The sequence below is a fragment of the Palaemon carinicauda genome, chromosome 24, assembly GCF_036898095.1.
Source record: "Palaemon carinicauda isolate YSFRI2023 chromosome 24, ASM3689809v2, whole genome shotgun sequence".
Lineage (NCBI taxonomy): Eukaryota > Metazoa > Arthropoda > Malacostraca > Decapoda > Palaemonidae > Palaemon > Palaemon carinicauda.
In genome coordinates, this window is record NC_090748.1 from 4,509,486 (window position 1) to 4,529,485 (window position 20,000).

The following is a 20,000-nucleotide window of genomic DNA, read 5'->3' on the forward strand; positions in this document are numbered from 1 at the left end:
GCGTGGTCCTCTCCCACCGTCTGGATCGCGAGGCTGAAGGCGGTGCCACTGGCATCGCCAGAATCCTTGCCATAGACAGAGGAGAGCCGCCCCTCACGGCCACTGCAACGTTGACCATTACAGTCACAGACGTCAATGACTGCCCCCCTCGTCTCCTCTCTCCGGATATCCTTCACGTAATGGAAGGAGAGCCACCCGTCCTGCTCGGTGTCCTAACAGCTACTGACGATGATTTGTGGTCACTCGGTCATGGTCCACCCCTTCAGTCTAGCCCTTTCGCCGTTCAATCCTCAGTATGTGGTGGATCAAGTCGGTCTGAAGTTCGATCAGCGTAAGTATTGAGACATTTTGAGTTTGTGATATTGTAAGGGGACGACGTGATTTTGTCGCAGCTATATTTTGACATCCGCCAACGAAGTTGGAAGGAGGTTATGTTTTCACACCCCTTTTTGTGTGTTTGTTTGTGAACAGCTATCTGGTCACAATTTTAATTAACAATGTATTTGGTTTATATTTTCCATTTAAGGACCTGAATTCCTAAAAGAATGAGTAGGAATACTTTATCTTCATATTACAAAAAAATTCGATGAAGATCGTCCCTAAAATAATTATAAATAGTAGGTATATTTTATCTTGAATTTACAAAGAATTCAGTGGGGATCGTGCCTAAAATAATTGTAATAAAAACAAGAGGGGCACTCATTAGAGCGCAGACCTACGCCGCGGCAGCATATCTTCGACCTTGACCTTTACCTTTAACACTAACATGTATTAATTGGCGTGGACTTTCATAAACTCAAATATGAACTGAGTTTGAAGTCTCTGTGACAATAACGATGTCTAAACTTATGGCTTATGCGTGAATTGGACATTTTGCTTGACTGTGGCCTTGCCCTTTGACCTTGACTTTCCAAAATTTAATCAACTTTTACATAACAGTTAATGCTTGCAAGTTTCATTACTCTAGAATTAAAATTATGGCCAGGAAGCTGTTCACAAACAAACACACAAACATTGGTGAAAACATAACCTTCCAACTTTGTTGGCGGAGGTACATGTTAGGAATACGTGATATTGAATTTACAAAGAATCCAATGGAGACATTGCCTAAAATAATTGGAAATGAAGACGGGAAGAGTTTATAACAAAAATACAAAAAAAAAAAAAACACTATTTTATTGGCCCAAGGAACTCTCGCAAGAATCCTTTCATCGTTGTGGGATTCTGACGTTTTGCTGTGTCCTGTTTACTAGTGTATGCCACCCGTCAAAAAAGGACGACTAAATATTTAGATAGATATGCACACTCTTACACACGCACACACACACACACATTCAATCCTTCCCACACCATTCCCATTACTTAACTGTAACCCCTCTCACCCGGGTAAGACTACTCTGTCTCCCCCTACTATAGGGACGGAGAGAAACCACGTAGTTATACGTTCTGGCAATGTCGCTGTGGGTGGACGGAATATATATATATATATATATATATATATATATATATATATATATATGTGTGTGTGTGTGTGTGTGTGTGTGTGTGTGTGTGTGTATATATACATATATATGTATATATATACATATATATATATATATATATATATATATATATATAGTGTGTGTGTGTATATACATATATGTGTATATATAAATATATATATATATATATATATATATATATATATATATGTATATAGATACGTATATATATATATATATATATATATATATATATATATATATATATATATATATGTATATATATGCACTCTTGCTCTTAATTATATAGGGTACCTAATTAAACTTGTTATGCCTATTATCTAACAACAAACAAATTACAATTCTTGCATTAAACAATTTATGTCATTCGAATTGGTTTCGTTAATGATACAAGGAAAAACAGATGTTCTATGCTATTTTTTTTTTTCAATGAGGCGCATTTGCACTGACTCACAGCGATGCCCTTTTAGCTCGGGAAAGTTTCCTGCTATCTGATTGGTTAGAATTATCTTCTCTGACCAATCAGCGAGCAGGAAACTTTTCTGAGCTAAAAGGGCACACCTGCGAGTCGGTACAAATCTGCCTCACTAAAAAGAATCGATTATAGAGTTGTCTTTTAAATTAAAAAATGAGATTATTTATACGATGTAAATCATATATATATATATATATATATATATATATATATATATATATATATATATATATATATATATATACATATATATATGTATATATATATATATATATATATATATATAAATATATATATATATATATATCCAAAGCTGGAAACATGGAGTAGACTCGTGTATTTTTTAAAGTTGGGGGTTGGTTTTGATAATGACGTAACATTTTCCCTGTCACATGCAGTTTGAATGTGTTCTGGTACAAATCGAACAATGTCGTTTTCTTAGTTTGTCGTCATGTATAGCTCGATGGAGCTTGTCCTAGAATGCTTCGTTAATGGATCGTGAATATTGAAAGGTATCGTCAGCCAATGCACTGTACTTCATGCAGAATTCCTGGACTGCTATCCACCATTTTGTATATGTATGTTTTAGTTCACAAGGAGACGTTCACACTTTTTTTTTATTTATTTATTTATTTATTAACATGGCAGACCACGCTGTTAAAAAAAACAGTAATTTTAATCGGAAATTCTCCGTAAAAACTTACTGTTCTCATCCGTATTTCAGTAAAATACAGGCGACCGTAATTTTTACCCTACTTTTTTATTATCTTTTACGAGTTAGTGATCGTAATATTATTCCTTAACGTCAATATATTCGTTTTTAAAACGGTAAATACCGAGCCACATTTATTCCAGGATTTTTACCGTTTTTTACGGCAAATTTTTAACAGCTTGTCGTCCATGCTTGATTATGTTTTGTATCTCGAATAGGTTTTGAGACCGTCCAGATTATTTTTACAAATTTATTATCTTATTTGTGCTTCGTATTATGTCCTTAAAGGGGTCATCAGTTAGAAAACATTTTCTCTAACTCTAAACGGTATATCTTTTCAATTAGATGACCGCGGAGGTAGCAGCAGTAGGGGATTCAGCGTTACGAATGTTCATCTGTGGTGGATAACGGGGGAGGGTGGGCTGTGGCACCCTAGCAGTACCAGCCGAACTCGGTTGAGTCCCTTGTCAGGCTGGGAGGAACGTAGATAGGAGAGATCCCCTTTTCTGTTTCATTTGTTTGATGTCGGCTACCCCCCAAAATTGGGGGAAGTTCCTTGGTATATGTATGTATGTAATATTTACAATATTGAAATAACATTCCTCCTCACATTATTATCTTTTCATATAAGAGGATGATGCAAGTTCAGTTAGGAGACAGAAACACATGCATATTAATCATTTGTGGTGGTCTATTGGAAACCTCCCTGCCTGGCGATCGCCGGACTGGGGTTCGAGCCCCGCTCAATCTCGATAGTTTCCTTTAGTGTCTGCAACCTCACCATCCTTGTGGGCTAAGGATGGGGGTGTTTGGGGGAGCTTATAGGTCTATCTGCTGAGTCGTCAGCAGCCTATGCCTGGCCCTCCCTGGTCCCAGCTTGGGTGGGGAGGGGCCTTGGCCACTGATCATTTGGATGTATGGTCAATCTGTAGAGCATTGTCCTGCTAGCCTGGGCATTGTCACTGTCCCTTGCCTCTGCCATTCGAAAGTGACTTTTAAACTCGCAAATTGCACTTTGAAACTTATAGTATATTTTACTATATTTCTTTGCTCTTCAGTAACAGCATCTTTTAATCAAAATAGAGATTAATTATTGATTATACTTCAAAGATAACGTATACTGTAATTGGTAATCACGAGGTACAGTTGGATACTGGAATTCTTGTCACACACTTTTTGCGCAGCGAGTTCCTGCGTGTGGCCCTGCCTGTCATCTCTGCCATCTTTCCCTATGCTTGGTTACTCACAGTGCAGTAAGGGTGTGACAGGGTGCAATTTGTAGGATTAAAGGCCGTTCATGAATGGCAGAAGCCAAGCACAGTGACATTGCCCTACGAATCAGGACAATATCCTAGAGACAGACCATATATACATATGATCAGCGCCCAAGCCATCTGTCCACCCAAGCAAGGACCAAGGAGGGCCAGGCAATGGATACTGATGACTAGGCAGATAGACTAATGGGGTGCCCCAAACTCCCCCCCCCCCCCCCTTCATCCTTAGGTCACAAGGAGTGTGAGGTTGCAATGACCAAAAGAACTAATTAGTTTGAGCGGGACTTGAACCCCAGTCTGGCGATCACCAGGCAGGGACGTTATCACATAGGCCGGAGTGAGGCGTTCCATCAGGACCTTGTACATTAGTTATGTCCTTTTGAGCTAATAAGGAATAAGGTTGAGAAAAGAGGAACAGATACCATGTGAATAAAAAGTCAAATGGCAAAAGTCGGAAGATGTGGTTAGTGGTGTTCCCATTTAAGGTATTGAGGATGGACGTAGGATATTTTTGATAAAGCTCCTTTTACAAGGAAAATAATGGCAAGTTTAATTTGCAAAGATTTGTAACTGTTAGATAATTTTTGAAGAAATATTACGATAACTTTTTATTTTCATTTCTTATACATTTGAGCGCGCGCACACACACACACACACACACACACACACACACACACACACACACACACACTGCATTTTATTATAATGACAAGATTAATTTGCAAAGATTTGTAACCCATAGATAATTTTTAAAGAAAATAATATGATCATATTTTTTTCATTTCTTATACTTTTTACACACACACACACACACACACACACACTGCATTTTATTATAATGACAAGATTAATTTGCAAAGATTTGTAACCCTTAGATAATTTTTGAAGAAAAAAAATATGATCATATTTTTTTTTTCATTTCTTATACTTCTTGCGCGCGCGCACACACTTTGCTTTTTATTATATGGAGATTTCGCTATTATTTTTCTCCAGATGTAGATAGTTACGAGTATAAATTGCATTTCATTATATTTTTTTTTTTTTTCCCAGATGTCGATAGCGGCCGCGGAGGAGCCGAATTGTGGACTCGTGGTCCTTTGGACCGGGAGACGCACAGGACACTTCCGGTGGACGTAGTGATTACAGATGCAGGAGGTCTCAACAGAACACAGACCGTCACGGTTGTGGTGGATGATCTCAATGACAATCCCATGAAGCCAGGTGCCAAGACGGTTTACCTGTGGAAGACCCAGGTGAGAGAGAGAGAGAGAGAGAGAGAGAGAGAGAGAGAGAGAGAGAGAGAGAGAGAGAGAGAGAGAGATAAAATAACCAGAAAGATAGGACGTGTTTTAATGTTTGTGTATTTTGAAATAGGTTATTATTATTATTATTTGCTAAGCTACAACCATAGTTGGAAAAGCAGGGTGCTATAAGCCTAGGGGCCCCAACAGTTAAAACAGCCCAGTGAGGAAAGGAAATAAGGAAAAATAAAATATTTTAAGAATAGTAACAATATTAAAATAAATATTTCCTATTTAAACTATAAACAAACTTTAACGAAACAAGAGGAAGAGATACTAGATAGAAAAGTGTGCTCAACTGTACCCTCAAGCAAGACCCAGGAGAGAGAGAGAGAGAGAGAGAGAGAGAGAGAGAGAGAGAGAGAGATGAAATAACCAGAAAGATAGGACGTGTTTTAATGTTTGTGTATTTTGAAACGGGTTATTTGTGGAAGACCCAGGTGAGAGAGAGAGAGAGAGAGAGAGAGAGAGAGAGAGAGAGAGAGAGAGAGAGAGAGAGAGAGAGGACGTGTTTTAATGTTTATATATTTTGAAATAGATTATATGTGGAAGACCCAGGTAAAAAAGAGAGAGAGAGAGAGAGAGAGAGAGAGAGAGAGAGAGAGAGAGAGAGAGAGAGAGAGAGAGAGAGGGCGTGTTTTAATGTTTATATATTTTGAAATAAAGTATTATTGGAAGACCCAGGTGAGAGAGAGAGAGAGAGAGAGAGAGAGAGAGAGAGAGAGAGAGAGAGAGAGAGGACGTGTTTTAATGTTTATATATTTTGAAATAGGGTATTTTTAGAAGACCCAGGTAAGAGAGAGAGAGAGAGATAGGACGTGTTCTTATGAGCATATATTTTGAAATACATCATTTCCACACTCGTCTAAAAATTTAGCCAGCAATCATTTTTTTTCTTTTCACACAAAAGGGCAGCGGATCGGATGCGCCTTTAGGTCGCGTGTATGTGGATGACCCGGATGACTGGGATATAGCTGACAAGACCTTCCTATGGGCAGGGAAGCCACATCCCTTGTTTACACTGAACGCTGATGACGGTACCATCTTTGCCTCCAGCCAAGTACGAGAGGGAAGGTAAGTCTACAACCGTGGTTGTTGGATGGTTATTACCTGTTTCAATTAGAGGCAATTATATAAAAATAAAAATAAAGGCTCTGGAAGAGTTGGAAGACCCAGACCCACATGGGTGAGAACTATGAAGCGCGAAGTAGGAGATGCTGAATGGAGAAGTATTGAATTAAAAAGCTCAAGATAGAGACGACTGGCGAAATATAACCGAGGCCCTATGCGTTAACAGGCGTATGAGGGGATAATAATGATGATGATGATGATGATATAAAAATAATTAGATTACCCAGTTGAAAGTTTGCACCAAACTTTCAACTGCAAACTTTCAACTGGGCTCCACAAGGCACTAGAAAAGTTGGAAAACCCAGGCCTACATGGCTGAGGAATATGAAGCGTGAAGTAGGTAAATAGAGAAGTATTGATTTAAAGGCTCAAGATAGAGACGACTGGCGAAATGTAACCGTGGCCCTTTGTGTCAATAGACGTAAGAGGAGATGATGATGGTGAACTTCATTGCACCACTTTCTCAATACAGGATTTGAACAGTCATGGAGACATTGTATGCCTTTGTTCAGAAACCTCTCTTACATCAAACCAGCCATTCTCTTATCTAGATACTCTTCAACATGTTTCATTTTCCATAAAATCTTCTAATATCTCTCAACAACAACTATATAAAAAAATAATTTTTGTCACTTGTCTTACCTTCTCAGTCAAATTCTACTAATACACCTTGACTCATACTAAATGATGGTTATTATTGTTGTCTTTATATAGTTTACCTTAATGTGAAGGAACAATTATTCGTCTCACTTAATACTTTGTGACTTTTCCTTCACTGAAACATATCTTGCAATCCCTTTAAGGTTTAAAGGTCGCTCATGAATGGCAGAGGGAAGGGACAGTGACATTGCCATAGCAAGCAGGACAATGCCATAGAGACTGACCATATATTATATGATCAGCGCCCAAGCCTCCTCTCCACCCAAGCTAGGACCAAGGAGGACCAGGCAGGGGCTGCTGATGACTTAACAGATAGACCTATAGGCTCCCCCAAATCCCCCAACCTTAGCTCACAAGGATGGTAAGGTTGCAGACACTAATGGCACTAGCGAGTCTGAGCGGGACTCGAACCCCCGACTGGCAAACACCAGGCAGAGACGTTACCAATCAAGCCACAACAACCCTTGCTAAGGATTTCACCACACGAACATATCCATAATTTAGTATTTCCATTATGAAATCCCATCAAATCCTATAATATCTTTCTTTTCTTAAACTCTCAAACTCACTTCTTACTCATTTAACAGTAACTTCCATTAACAAATTAAGACTGGCAATAATCCTTTCACGTTTCTTGTCTATTTTATTCCGGACATTCATGAAAACTATTACCTTTAAAATGCTTACTCTACTAACTAACATACGAGACAGCATCTCCCCAACTGCAACAATAATTGTACTGAGATTGAGATCTACCTGCATATGTATGCATATGTCGTCCACCTAAAGTTCCAACCAGAAAAGTTAAACCAGGATGATTCTACCCTCAGAATATTCTCATCATCATCTCGGCCACGCCCAGTGACGCAAAGGGCCTCCGTAGATTTCACCAGTCGTCTCTATCTTGAGCTTTTAATTCAATACTTCTCTATTCTACCCGAGTTACGGGCTGCCAACCCAAGAGCCCGTGTCTTACACACGGTAAGGCAATCTAAACACACACACACACACATATTCTACCGGCGTAAATATCACTCAATAGTAAAATTAATGAGTTTTAAATCTTGTTGGTTTTTTTAATGAATGTAGTATCATGCATTTAAGAATAGAGGTGATAGAAGGCCACAGGTACTGGGTTGTAGGGCACATCGAAACCTCAAGGATTCACCAGAGCCATTGAGTAACCCATACCTGAGAACTGAAGACTAGGACAAGAATTTCTTTTGTAAAGAAAACGGAGCCTTTGTAGTTGGTTTGTCATAGACTGGGTGTAAATTATCAAAAGTAATGACTGGAAACCCACATTTTAACCCTGGATAGGTATGCTACTCGGACACCCCTTTAAGGGTATACTCGGTCGTGAACGACCCCGACTCCGAAAAAAATTCAGGAAAAATTTAGTTATGCATCAATCTGTATTGTTTGACTTGCTAAAAATACTTCAAAGAATGCTAAAAATTACTGAAAATATAAATGATACCCATCTACAAAATAACTATTTATTGGAAATATATTAAAAATTTAAGTATACAAAAAAAGACGACGTAAATATTCACAAAAAATAGAAATATACATATACACATAAATCCCTTTAGGGACACCTTCTTAGATGGCAAAGCAACAGCTTGTAATTGCTGGAAATGAGTTGGACCCATAGAAGTCAAGATCTGAAATGAGAAAAAAAGGGTAAATTTTTTTGGCCAAAAAAATTTGTCCAAATTTCATGAATTTTTTTGGGTACCCAAATGAAATAGGAAGAGACTAATTTTTTTATAGAATAAACTCATATTATCCTAGAACAGAAATACATAATAAAATGTGCACTAAGATGTAATTTACTGTTATAACAGGGGCAAAATCTAAAGTGTCATTTTTTGACGGCCTAGTTCACAATGTAAATTTGTTATGAAAATCATTTTATCTCCTATAAAATATGATATTTATGCATTAAATTATACCAAAATATCACGAATTCTATACAGAACAAGAATATATAGAGATATGCCAACTTACCTTTCGGGTATGTCAACAAAATGGCCGCAGACCGCAACAACTCTTACAGCCCAATCTACCACTTGGAATGAAGAATGGGGTTGCAAGCTCCATATTATCATCAACATCTCTTTTTAACTCCATTAGAAGTGTGTTGATGACATCCATGCCGAGGGAATACTGTCTGCTGGCCATTATTGAGGATAAATTCAAAATAAATAGAAAAAAAATCAAATTTGCAAAAAAAACAAAAAAAAAATCAGAAATTAGCATTTGAGGGAAAATGGACCTCATGGCAATATATGGCATCTCAGCCAAAACCAATGTCATGCAAGTGGTAGACACACCATCCACCCACACTTTCCAACTATAAAGAACCAAACAAGTATCAACACTGTTCGACAATTTATAATTATGTAATAACTTTGCTGTTTGATCACTTACCCCTATAAAGGTATTCAGGGTCGAGGTCGACCCCTGGGGGGGTAAAAAAACGGGGAAGGAGGGAAGTTAGACGAAAATCAGTCCTAAGGCAGACAATGGCATGTAGACTAGTCACCCCTTGCAGGTCGATCACTTCCATATTCGAGACAGCTGATGATTTATGGGGAAAAAACAGGTTTTGAAAATGCTGTAGGGGTCGCAAACGACCCATCATACCTTTCCAGGGTTAAAATGGAAACAAACACAAGAATACGACCTAACCTAAGATTCCCCCACTTAACCTAACCTACACTATTAAAAAAAAAAATTTAATTTTAATTGGAAAGTCTCCGTAAAAATATACGGTTCTATGCCGTATTTTCAGAAATACAGACGATCCTAATTTTGATCCCTACTTTGTTATAATCTCTTACGGGTTGGTGACCGTAATATCACTCATTAACTTTAAGATATCCGTTTTTAAGGTAGTAGGTTGGCCAGGGCACCAACCACCTGTTAATATACTATGGTGTCTTTTGACTGGCCAGACAATACTACATTGGATCCTTCTCTCCGGTTGCGGTTCATATTCCCTATGCCTACACACACACCGAATAGTCTGGCATATTCTTTACATATTCTCCTCTGTCCTCATACACCTGACAACACTGAGATTACCAAACAAATCTTCATCCAAGGGGTTACTTCCCTGTAATTGTTCAGTGGCTACTTTCCTCTTGGTGAGGGTAGAAGAGACTCTTAAGCTATGGTAGGCACCTCTTCTAGTAGGACACAACAAAATCAAACCATTGTTCTCTAGTCTTAGGCAGTGCCATAGCCTCTGTACCATGGTCTTCCACTGTCTTGGGTTAGAGTTCTCTTTTTGAGGGCACACTCGGGCACACTATTCTATCTTATTTCTCTTCCTCTCGTTTTGTTAAAGTTTTTATAATTTATATAGGAGATATTTATTTTAATGTTGTTACTAATCTTAAAATATTTCATTTTTTCTTGTTTCCTTTCCTCGCTGGGCTATTTTCCCTGTTGGAGTCCCTTAGCTTATAGCATCGTGCTTTCCCAACTAGGGTTGTAGCCTTGCAAGTAATAATAATAATGCAAATTTATTCAAGGAGTCTTACCGTATTTTACGGCAAATTTTCAACAGTGTAGGAGCTTAATCCATTCTTACCTACCCCCCCCCCCCCCCCCTTCAGACTTCAATATCATTAACTTGCCGTAATACTTATTCTTAACGTAGTGTTTACCACCCAGCCAGCTTCACACACGACGAGGTAATACTTAATCACAATATTTCATAAATCGTAAAACTAGTTTTATATCGTATTTTAAACGAAGATAAATAGTAATTTCCCCATATAGCAAATCTATGTGACAAGGGATAAGAAAGTTTCAGCCTGTCCCAATGTAGTAACGTTCACCCCCGAAAACTCTACTGTATAGGATGAGGTCTGATGGCGGGAGTTGTAAACATATGTAGCGTTGATTTCAATAGCTTAATCACATCAAACAGTTTCTCGTGTTTGTTATTATTATTATTATTATTATTATTACTTGCTAAGCTACAACCCTAGTTGGAAAAGCAGGATGCTATAAGTCCAGGGGCTCCAACAGGGAAAATAGCTCAGTGAGGAAAGGGAACAAGGAAAAATAGAATATTTTAAGAGCAACAATATTAAAATAAATATCACTTTATAAACTATAAAAACTTTAACAAAACAAGAGGAAGAGAAATAATATATAAGATAGAACAGTGTGCCCGAGTGTACCCTCAAGCAAGAGAACTCTAACCCAAGGAAGTGGAAGACCATGGTACAGAGGCTATGGCACTATCCAAGATTAGAGAGCAATGGTTTGATTTTGGAGTGTCCTTTTTCTAGAAGAGCTGCCTACCATAGCTAAAGAGTCTCTTCTACCCTTACAAAGAGGAAAGTGACCACTGAACAATTACAGTGCAGTAAGAAGAATTATTTGGTAATCTCAGTGTTGTCAGGTGTATGAGAACAGAGGAGAGTATGTAAAGAATGGGCCAGACTATTCGGTGTGTGAGTGTACAGGCAAAAGGAAAATGAACCGTAACCAGAGAGGAGGATCCAATGTATTACTATCTGGCCAGTCAAAAGATGTCAATATCAAGATCGTGGGAGGAAGCTAATATTAATAAGCTGCTAGAAAACTAAAGTATTATCACCCCAGTATTCATAACAAACCTTCAGATCAAATGCCTGCTTTCAGGCAATCATTGAAATACGTTAACCCTTTTACTCCCAATGGGCGTACTGGTACGTTTCACAAAACTCATCCCTTTACCCCCAATGGACGTACCGGTACGTCTTTGCAAAAAAACTGTTATTTACATTTTTTTTTTCCATATTTTTGATAACTTTATGAGAAACTTCCGGTATTTTCCTAAAGAATGAGACCAACCTGACCTCTCTAACATGATATATGCTGACAAGATTTTAATTCATGTAATTGTGGATAATACATACAACATTGGTATATGTCTAGGTTGATCAAGCTTTATTTGTTTGGTATATATCTAGATTGACCATGCCTTTTTTTTTAAGTATTCTGGTACGTGTATTGCACTTTTTCTGTTTTGTATTCCAGATTATATAATGCTAGAGGATTTACCATGCATTTCTCAAAAAAAAAAAAAAAAATTAATGATGAAGGCGAGATGAAAATATTTGTTGCCTAACACAGTTCATAAAACGTGAAATAATTTGTTGACACGAAAATTATAATTTTGAAATTAAGGCAGCAAAATACGTCATGCAACATCTTGCAGGCTTCTTCATTGAGCGTGCATTTTTGCTCGAGTCAAAATACCAGTGCTTGAGTCAGCGACTAACGGTAATAGAAAATTATATCTTTTAAAACTTGCCAGTTACTAAACTCCTTACTAAAATTTCCATCTTATAAGGGAAAACTTGTTATTTAGAAATTGAAAAATCCAACATTTGTTCCATTTTTGCCATCACATCATATCTTTGGATACAAATTTTAGCAATACTTACAATTTGATGTTTTGTTTCATTGCTATTCATTGTGATGTAATATGAGGAGGGGGATATGATTTATATTCATAGAAGACATGTACACAATATATATATAAAGTACAGTATATATATATATATATATATATATATATATATATATATATATATATATGTATGTATGTATGTATGTATATATATATATATACATATATATATATATATATATATATATATATATATATATATATATTCATATGCCTATAACCATGGATATGCTGCTATTTCCTTAACTATTGCTTTACAAAACTGCTATTCAAATGCATAAATATATTCCTGAATAAAAGTCAATCCCATAGTAACCTAAATATAATGGAATCTTTATTTCTTAGCGAGTCGCCTTTTAATAATATATGCGGCTGGAACACATCTAAACCTTTTTTGAAATATTCGAGTCAAGAATATATTTGATTGAAGATCAACAATTCGAAACGGCCTAAAATCATTGCTGGGTCTCCGCCCACACAGCCTCTATAACGATTACAACGCTTGCAGAAGGCTCAATTCATACGCGTTCTTTCTTACTATTCAGTAAAAGTCTGTGACGGGCAGAGAGAGGCTGTGACTAAGAAGGCGGGATGAAAGCAGCTGAGTAACTTTATTACAGAACATCCGTTTATATATACATAACCTCCAGGCCAAAAGGGCATACAAAACATAATAGGCAATTTCATGTTCAACCGACAACAACACCGGTTGACAGTTAACGGTGAGAAAAACAGACATGTTATTTCAGGTCCCTATCAGTGCGAGGGGAGAACGAAGATACAAGCATAATATATACAAAAAATGAAATGTTACTATGTACGATCGTGTGACACACGGTTGGTACAAGTCCTTTCTTTCATTCGATGGGTGCAGGTACTTGCTTCACTTCACCGTGAGTGACAGAGTTTGGAATCAAGTTGATGTCGCTGCCAATGTTACTGTGGTGGTGAGGACCTTGACCCATGATTCTCTGACACATGCAGTACCGGTCATTTTGACGCCCACTACCCCAGCTGAAATAACCAGGGGATGGAGACCGGCAGTAAGTACTCTTCAAAGTTCTCTATTTTTACCTTTGGAAACCTGAAGTGTTTTTTTTTTCTCTCTCTCTCTCCTTAAGTACCCTTCAAAGCTTTTTTTGACCTATTGAAGCCTTATGTGCATATTTGTTTTTTCTAGTCTTTGTTTTTACCTATTGAAGCCTTATGTACATTTTCTAATTTTTGGTCCTGTACCCTTTAAAGCTTTCTCCGCCATTTGAAACCTTGTGTTAATTTTTTCGAATTTTTTGGTTGTAAGTACCTTACAAAGATTTTCCTCACATTTGAAGCCTTATCTTAATTTTTTTAGTTATTGGTTGTAAGAACTCATCAAAGCTTTTTTTTTTTTTTTTTTTTTACCTTTTGAAGCCTTTCCTTAATTTTTCTAGGTTTTGGTTGTAGGTACTATCCTCGAAGTTCTTTTTTACCTTTTTAAGTCTTGTGTTAATTGTTCTAATTTTTGGATGTAAGTACCCTTCCTATGAAATACATTAGGTGGACTAGCAGCTCAAAATCATTATTCGAGGTCAGAGACTGTTTCAACTCTGTTATGTACAAAATCCATATATAATTTAAATACAATTACTTGGTTGTGTATAAACAAAATCACAGTGCCTTTCCGCCTGACAATCAACTGTCACATCTTACAAAGCTTTAGAGTAAAATATTTACGGTGTTGCTATACTTTTATAATCATTTAGTCATAAAATATAAAATATTCTATCCATTCAAAATGAGGCAAAATAAATCATTGTAATTTATTCAAAATATGCAATTCAGCTTTTCATATACATGTTTGGTCTTCCACTGTCTTGGGTTAGAGTTCTCTTGCTTGAGGGTACACTCGGGCACACTTCTATCTAGTTTCTCTTCCTCTTGTTTTGTTTAAGTTTTTATAGTTTTTATAGGAAATATTTATTTTAACGTTGTTACTATACTTAAAATTATTTTATTTTTCTTTATTTCCTTTCCTCACTGGGCTATTTTCCCTGTTGGGGCCCCTGAGCTTATAGCATCCTGCTTTTCCAGCTAGGGTTGTAGCTTAGCATTTAGTAATAATAATAATAATAATAATAATCTCTATTTCATAATAGTCCGGAGGTGGAGGTCTGGGCAAACTCTTGGGCGCCGTCCAGGGAATAATGTCAGAAGATCAGCCTTACGAAGTAGAAGTTGTCAGTGTGTACGGAAATTACTCTCCTCCGGGGATCGATTCAACCATCTCTTTCACGTCTTCCAAAACCGAATCTTCGTCTGCTTCTCCACGAAGAGAAGAATATGTAGGTAGCCACTCCTCCAGCCCGTACCCGACCCCCACAGCCTGTGTTTGGGTGAGCGTCAAGGATGTGAATGAGGAATTTGTTGATCCTGTGAGGCTACAAGGCTTGTTGTCCCTCCACACTCAGAAGGTAAGTCGATTCTTCAGGTATCATTGGATTATCACCAGTTTACCATTATAATAGTTTTTGATAATGTCTAATTTTTAAAAAGCAAGCCCTGTAAGATTTCATGGTACAGTATGTAGCAAAACTGGTGATACTTTATTATTATTATTATTATTATTATTATTATTATTATTATTACTACTAGCCAAGCTACAACCCCAGTTGGAAAAGCAAGATGCTATAAGCCCAAGGGCTCCAATAAGGAAAAATAGCCCAGTGAGGAAAGGAAATAAATAAATGATGAGAATAAATTAACATTATATCATTCTAAAAACAGTAACAACGTCAAAATAGATATGTCCTATATAAACTATTAACAACGTCAAAAACAGATATGTCATATATAAACTATAAAAAGACTCATGTCAGCCTGGTCAACATGAAAACCGCCCTTTCTTTCATTGGACAAGTGTTGTTCTTAAGTTACCACTTAGTATTAAACTTACATTTCACTTTGTAAACATGCTTATGTATAAGGCAGCGTTGGTCACATGTGTATAATCTTATAATTATACATTATATACTGATTTAGTGAATTATCTGTAAATGAAGTGACCATTATATAATAGAAACATTAAAATGAATTAGGAGAATGCATACGAGAGAAACTTATCTTAAAATCGACTTTCCATCATAACTGCCCCCCAAAAAGTTATCTCGCGACATATATCAAAATTGTCTGTAGAATAAGTCTATTTAATGACTGCCGAAGTTTGTAGAGTTCCGGTATTCATTTGTTATTAAATGGTATCATGTACGTAATATATATATATATATATATATATATATATATATATATATATATATATATATATATATATATATAAAATCTCCACATGCATATATATTTACATATATATGTAAATATATATATATATATATATATATATATATATATAGATATATAAATATATATATATACATATATATATACATATATATATATATATATATATATATATATATATATATATATATATATATATATATATATATATATATATATATCTCCACACGCAGAAACACACACATACTTATATGTATTTTTGGGTATGTGGATATGTGTATGTATATACTGTATATATATATATATATATATATATATATATATATATATATATATATATATATATATATATATTAGTTAATACTAAATTAGTTATTAAACGATGGTGTGTATTATATTTTCATTACTAAGTGAATTTGCATTACATCGTTAAAAATATTTAAATGCGTTTCGAGGGGAAATAAGCAATAATAAGATAGTAGTACGTTTACTTAATCGAATTAATACGTAATTTTTGCTTGATTCTCACACACTAGTATTTTTTTTACTATAATCTGAGGGAACAATCATTCTCTTTTCTCCAACTCCCCCCTCTCCTTGTTGAATGATGCTGTTTGTGCTGAAGAGTTCGACGTGCTGTGAATTAGCTTTCTGTGGACGCATACGAGACTTACAATTAAAGCATGTATATAAAAGAAATGTTTTGTTCTGTTTTCTATCGTCATCTCTTTTTAGGGTAAACTACTATATAGTTAGAAAAAAAGTAGACTAGAAAAGTCTAACTGTCTAATGTCAATTTTCTTCTCTCTATTTTAACTCCTACAAAAAAAAAAAAGTTGGAAATGGCTACTGGTCTCTCAGTATCCCTGAAGGACCCTCAACCCATCTTCGATACGAGAGGTCCCCCTGCTGCCCACCGGTTTCCTAAAAAGGACTCTCTGAGTAAAGGATTTTCGCCGCACTACGAAGGACCAGAAGACTCGGCTCTTTCCACTCCTAAGTTATCCTACGAAGATGGCTCGTCAGTGACTTCTTTGGCCTCCACAGCGCTCACTCTTCAGGTAATTAATTTTAATATATGAAAATAAGAGAAATTTACTTAAATGTTTGAATTTTCTTTTCATAATAAAGGTTATAGTAATAACTTTAACAGTTGAATATTTGTAATTGGTTGTGGTGGCCGATGTGGTAACGTCCCTGACTGGTGTACGCCAGACTGGGGTTCGAGTCCCGTTCACAATTGTTAGTTTCTTTGGTTGCTGTAACCTCACCATCCTTGTGAGCTAAGGATGCGGGTTTTGGGGAACCTGTAGGTCTATCTGATGAACCACCACCAGCCATTACCTGGCCCTCCTTGGTCCTAGCTTGGGAGGAGAGGGGACTTGAGCGTTGATCATATGTATAAATGGCCAGTCTCTGTCTAGGGCATTGTCCCGCTTGATAGGGCAGTGTCACTGTCCCTTGCCTCTGTCATTCATGAGCGGCCTTTAAAACCTTGAAAACCAAATTGAAAAATCCATTTACTTCCATAAAAATGAGAGATTTCTTTACATCATTTCTCTATATCTCCGAGAATATGTTTTGATAAGAATTGTTAATCATCTATATGTTGCTTTAAATACCATGATTACATAATCTCTAGTTGTAAGTGAAACAATATGTTTTGTCTAAACGGGTCAAATCCATTTTTATAATCTCCAAAAAAGTTTTGAAATGTTGAAATCAGTTTATTTTTTTATAATCTTTTTCATACAACCTTTATATATATATATATATATATATATATATATATATAATATATATATATATATATATATATATATATATACACACACACACACACACACACACACACACACACTCACACTCACGCACACATAACAAAGGAACAGTCTCATAGATATTATTATTATTATTATTATTATTATTATTATTATTATTATTATTACTAGCCAAGCTACAACCCTAGATGGAAAAGCAAGATGCTATAAGCCCAAGGGCTCTAATAGGGAAAAATAGCCCAGTGAGGAAAGGAAATAAATAATTGATGAGAACAAATTAACAGTAAATCATTCTAAAATCAGTAACAATATTATAAGTCATTATTGTTATTATTATTACTAGCCAAGCTACAACCCTAGATGGAAAAGCAAGATGCCATAAGCCTAAGGGCTCCAATAGGGAAAAATAGCCCAGTGAGGAAAGGAAATAAATAGATAAATGATGAGAACAAATTAACAATAAATCATTCTAAAAACAGTAACAACGTCAGGGTGTTTAAAACAGACAGTATTTCTGGAAGTTCTTTACATTTCTAATTTCAAGTTCCGTTTTTCTCCATTCAACTTGCATCGTATTATTATTATTATTATTATTATTATTATTATTATTATTATTATTAATTGCTAAGCTACAACCCTTGTTGGCAAAGCAGAATGCTATAAGCCCACTGGCCTCAACAGGGAAAATAGCCCAGTGAGGAAAGGAAACAAAGAAAAATAGAATATTTTAAGGACAAGAGGAAGAGAAATTAGATGGAATAGTGTGACCGAGTGTACCCTCAAGCAAGAGAACTCTAACTCAAGACAGCGGAAGACCATGGTACAGAGGCTATGGCACTACCTAAGACTAGAGAACAATGGTTTGATTTTGTTGTGTCCTTCTAGAATAGCAGCTTACCATAGCTAGAGAGTCTCTTCTACCCTTACCAAGAGGAAAATAGCTACTGAGCAATTACAGTGCCGTAGGTAACCCCTTGGGTGAAGAAAAATTGTTTGGTAATCTCAGTGTTGTCAGGTGCATGAGGACAGAGGAGAATTTTTAAAGAATAGGCCAGACTATTTGCTGTATGTGTAGGCAAAGGGAAAGAACCGTAACCGGATAGAAGGATCCAATGTAGTACTGGCTGGCCAGTCAAAGGACCCCATAACTCTCTAGCAGTAGTATCTCAACGGGCGGCTGGTGCCCTGGCCAACCTACTACCTATCGTACGTATTGAGGAATTATGGATGGGAAGATACGTAGGATTTTCAAGTACTGACCCGCAATTTCTTAAATATATTAAAAGCAGAATGATAAATACGTTTAATGTATAATAAATTAGATTTTAAAACTTTTATTAAAAAAGTATTCACTAGATATATTTTTTATTTAAAAACAAATTGTGAAATAAATATTAAATAGTAAAAATTTTTGATGGTAAATACACTATATGTAAAATAAAAAATTATGTATGCAAATATACTATAATGTATACATGTTATAAACTGTAGGATTTTTAATGTGTATTTGATAATGAAATATAAAAAAATTAATATTTTACACTATATGTAAAATAAAATAAAAATTATTTATGCCAACATACTATGATGTATATGTTTTAAACTGTCATATTGTAAATGTGTATTTGATAATAAAATATGAGAAAATTGATATTTTTCACTATGTAAAATTAAACAAAATATTTATTTCAATATACTATGATGTATATATGTCATAAACAGTAAGATTGTAAATGTATATTTCATAATAAAAGGTAAAAAAAAAAAAAATTATATCTTTCTCTCGCAGGTTGTCGACACGAACATCACCTCGTTAGTGACCCCTCTCCTCATTCGAACTCATGAGTGCGTCTCCCCGGAAGTCCCTGGGGGTCACAGCTACACTCCTTACGAGTCCGACACCTGCACTCCTTCCAGTTGCCTTAACGGGGGCAGATGTGTCAGGTTCCCTTCTGGAAGCAGGTGAGAAACTTGATTGACTTAAAACTTTACGTTGCAGATGAGAGAGAGAGAGAGAGAGAGAGAGAGAGAGAGAGAGAGAGAGAGAGAGAGAGAGAGAGAGAGAGAGAGAGAGAGAGAGAAGCTTCATTGTAAATGTGTTGTGATAATGGTGTATCTTTAACATGTATGAGAGAGAGAGAGAGAGAGAGAGAGAGAGAGAGAGAGAGAGAGAGAGAGAGAGAGAGAGAGAGAGCCCTTCATTGTAAATGTGTTGTGATAATGGTGTATTTTTAACATGTTTGAGAGAGAGAGAGAGAGAGAGAGAGAGAGAGAGAGAGAGAGAGAGATCCCTTCGTCGTAAATATGTTGTGATAATGTATTTTTAACGTGGATGTGTGTGAGAGAGAGAGAGAGAGAGAGAGAGAGAGAGAGAGAGAGAGAGAGAGAGAGAGAGAGAGAGATATC

General features: G+C 36.1%; 1 pseudogene; it reads left to right on the plus strand.

Annotated features, from left to right (window-relative positions):
• Positions 1-20,000, plus strand: part of LOC137617995 (neural-cadherin-like) — a 47,270-nt pseudogene that overhangs the window by 9,563 nt on the left and 17,707 nt on the right.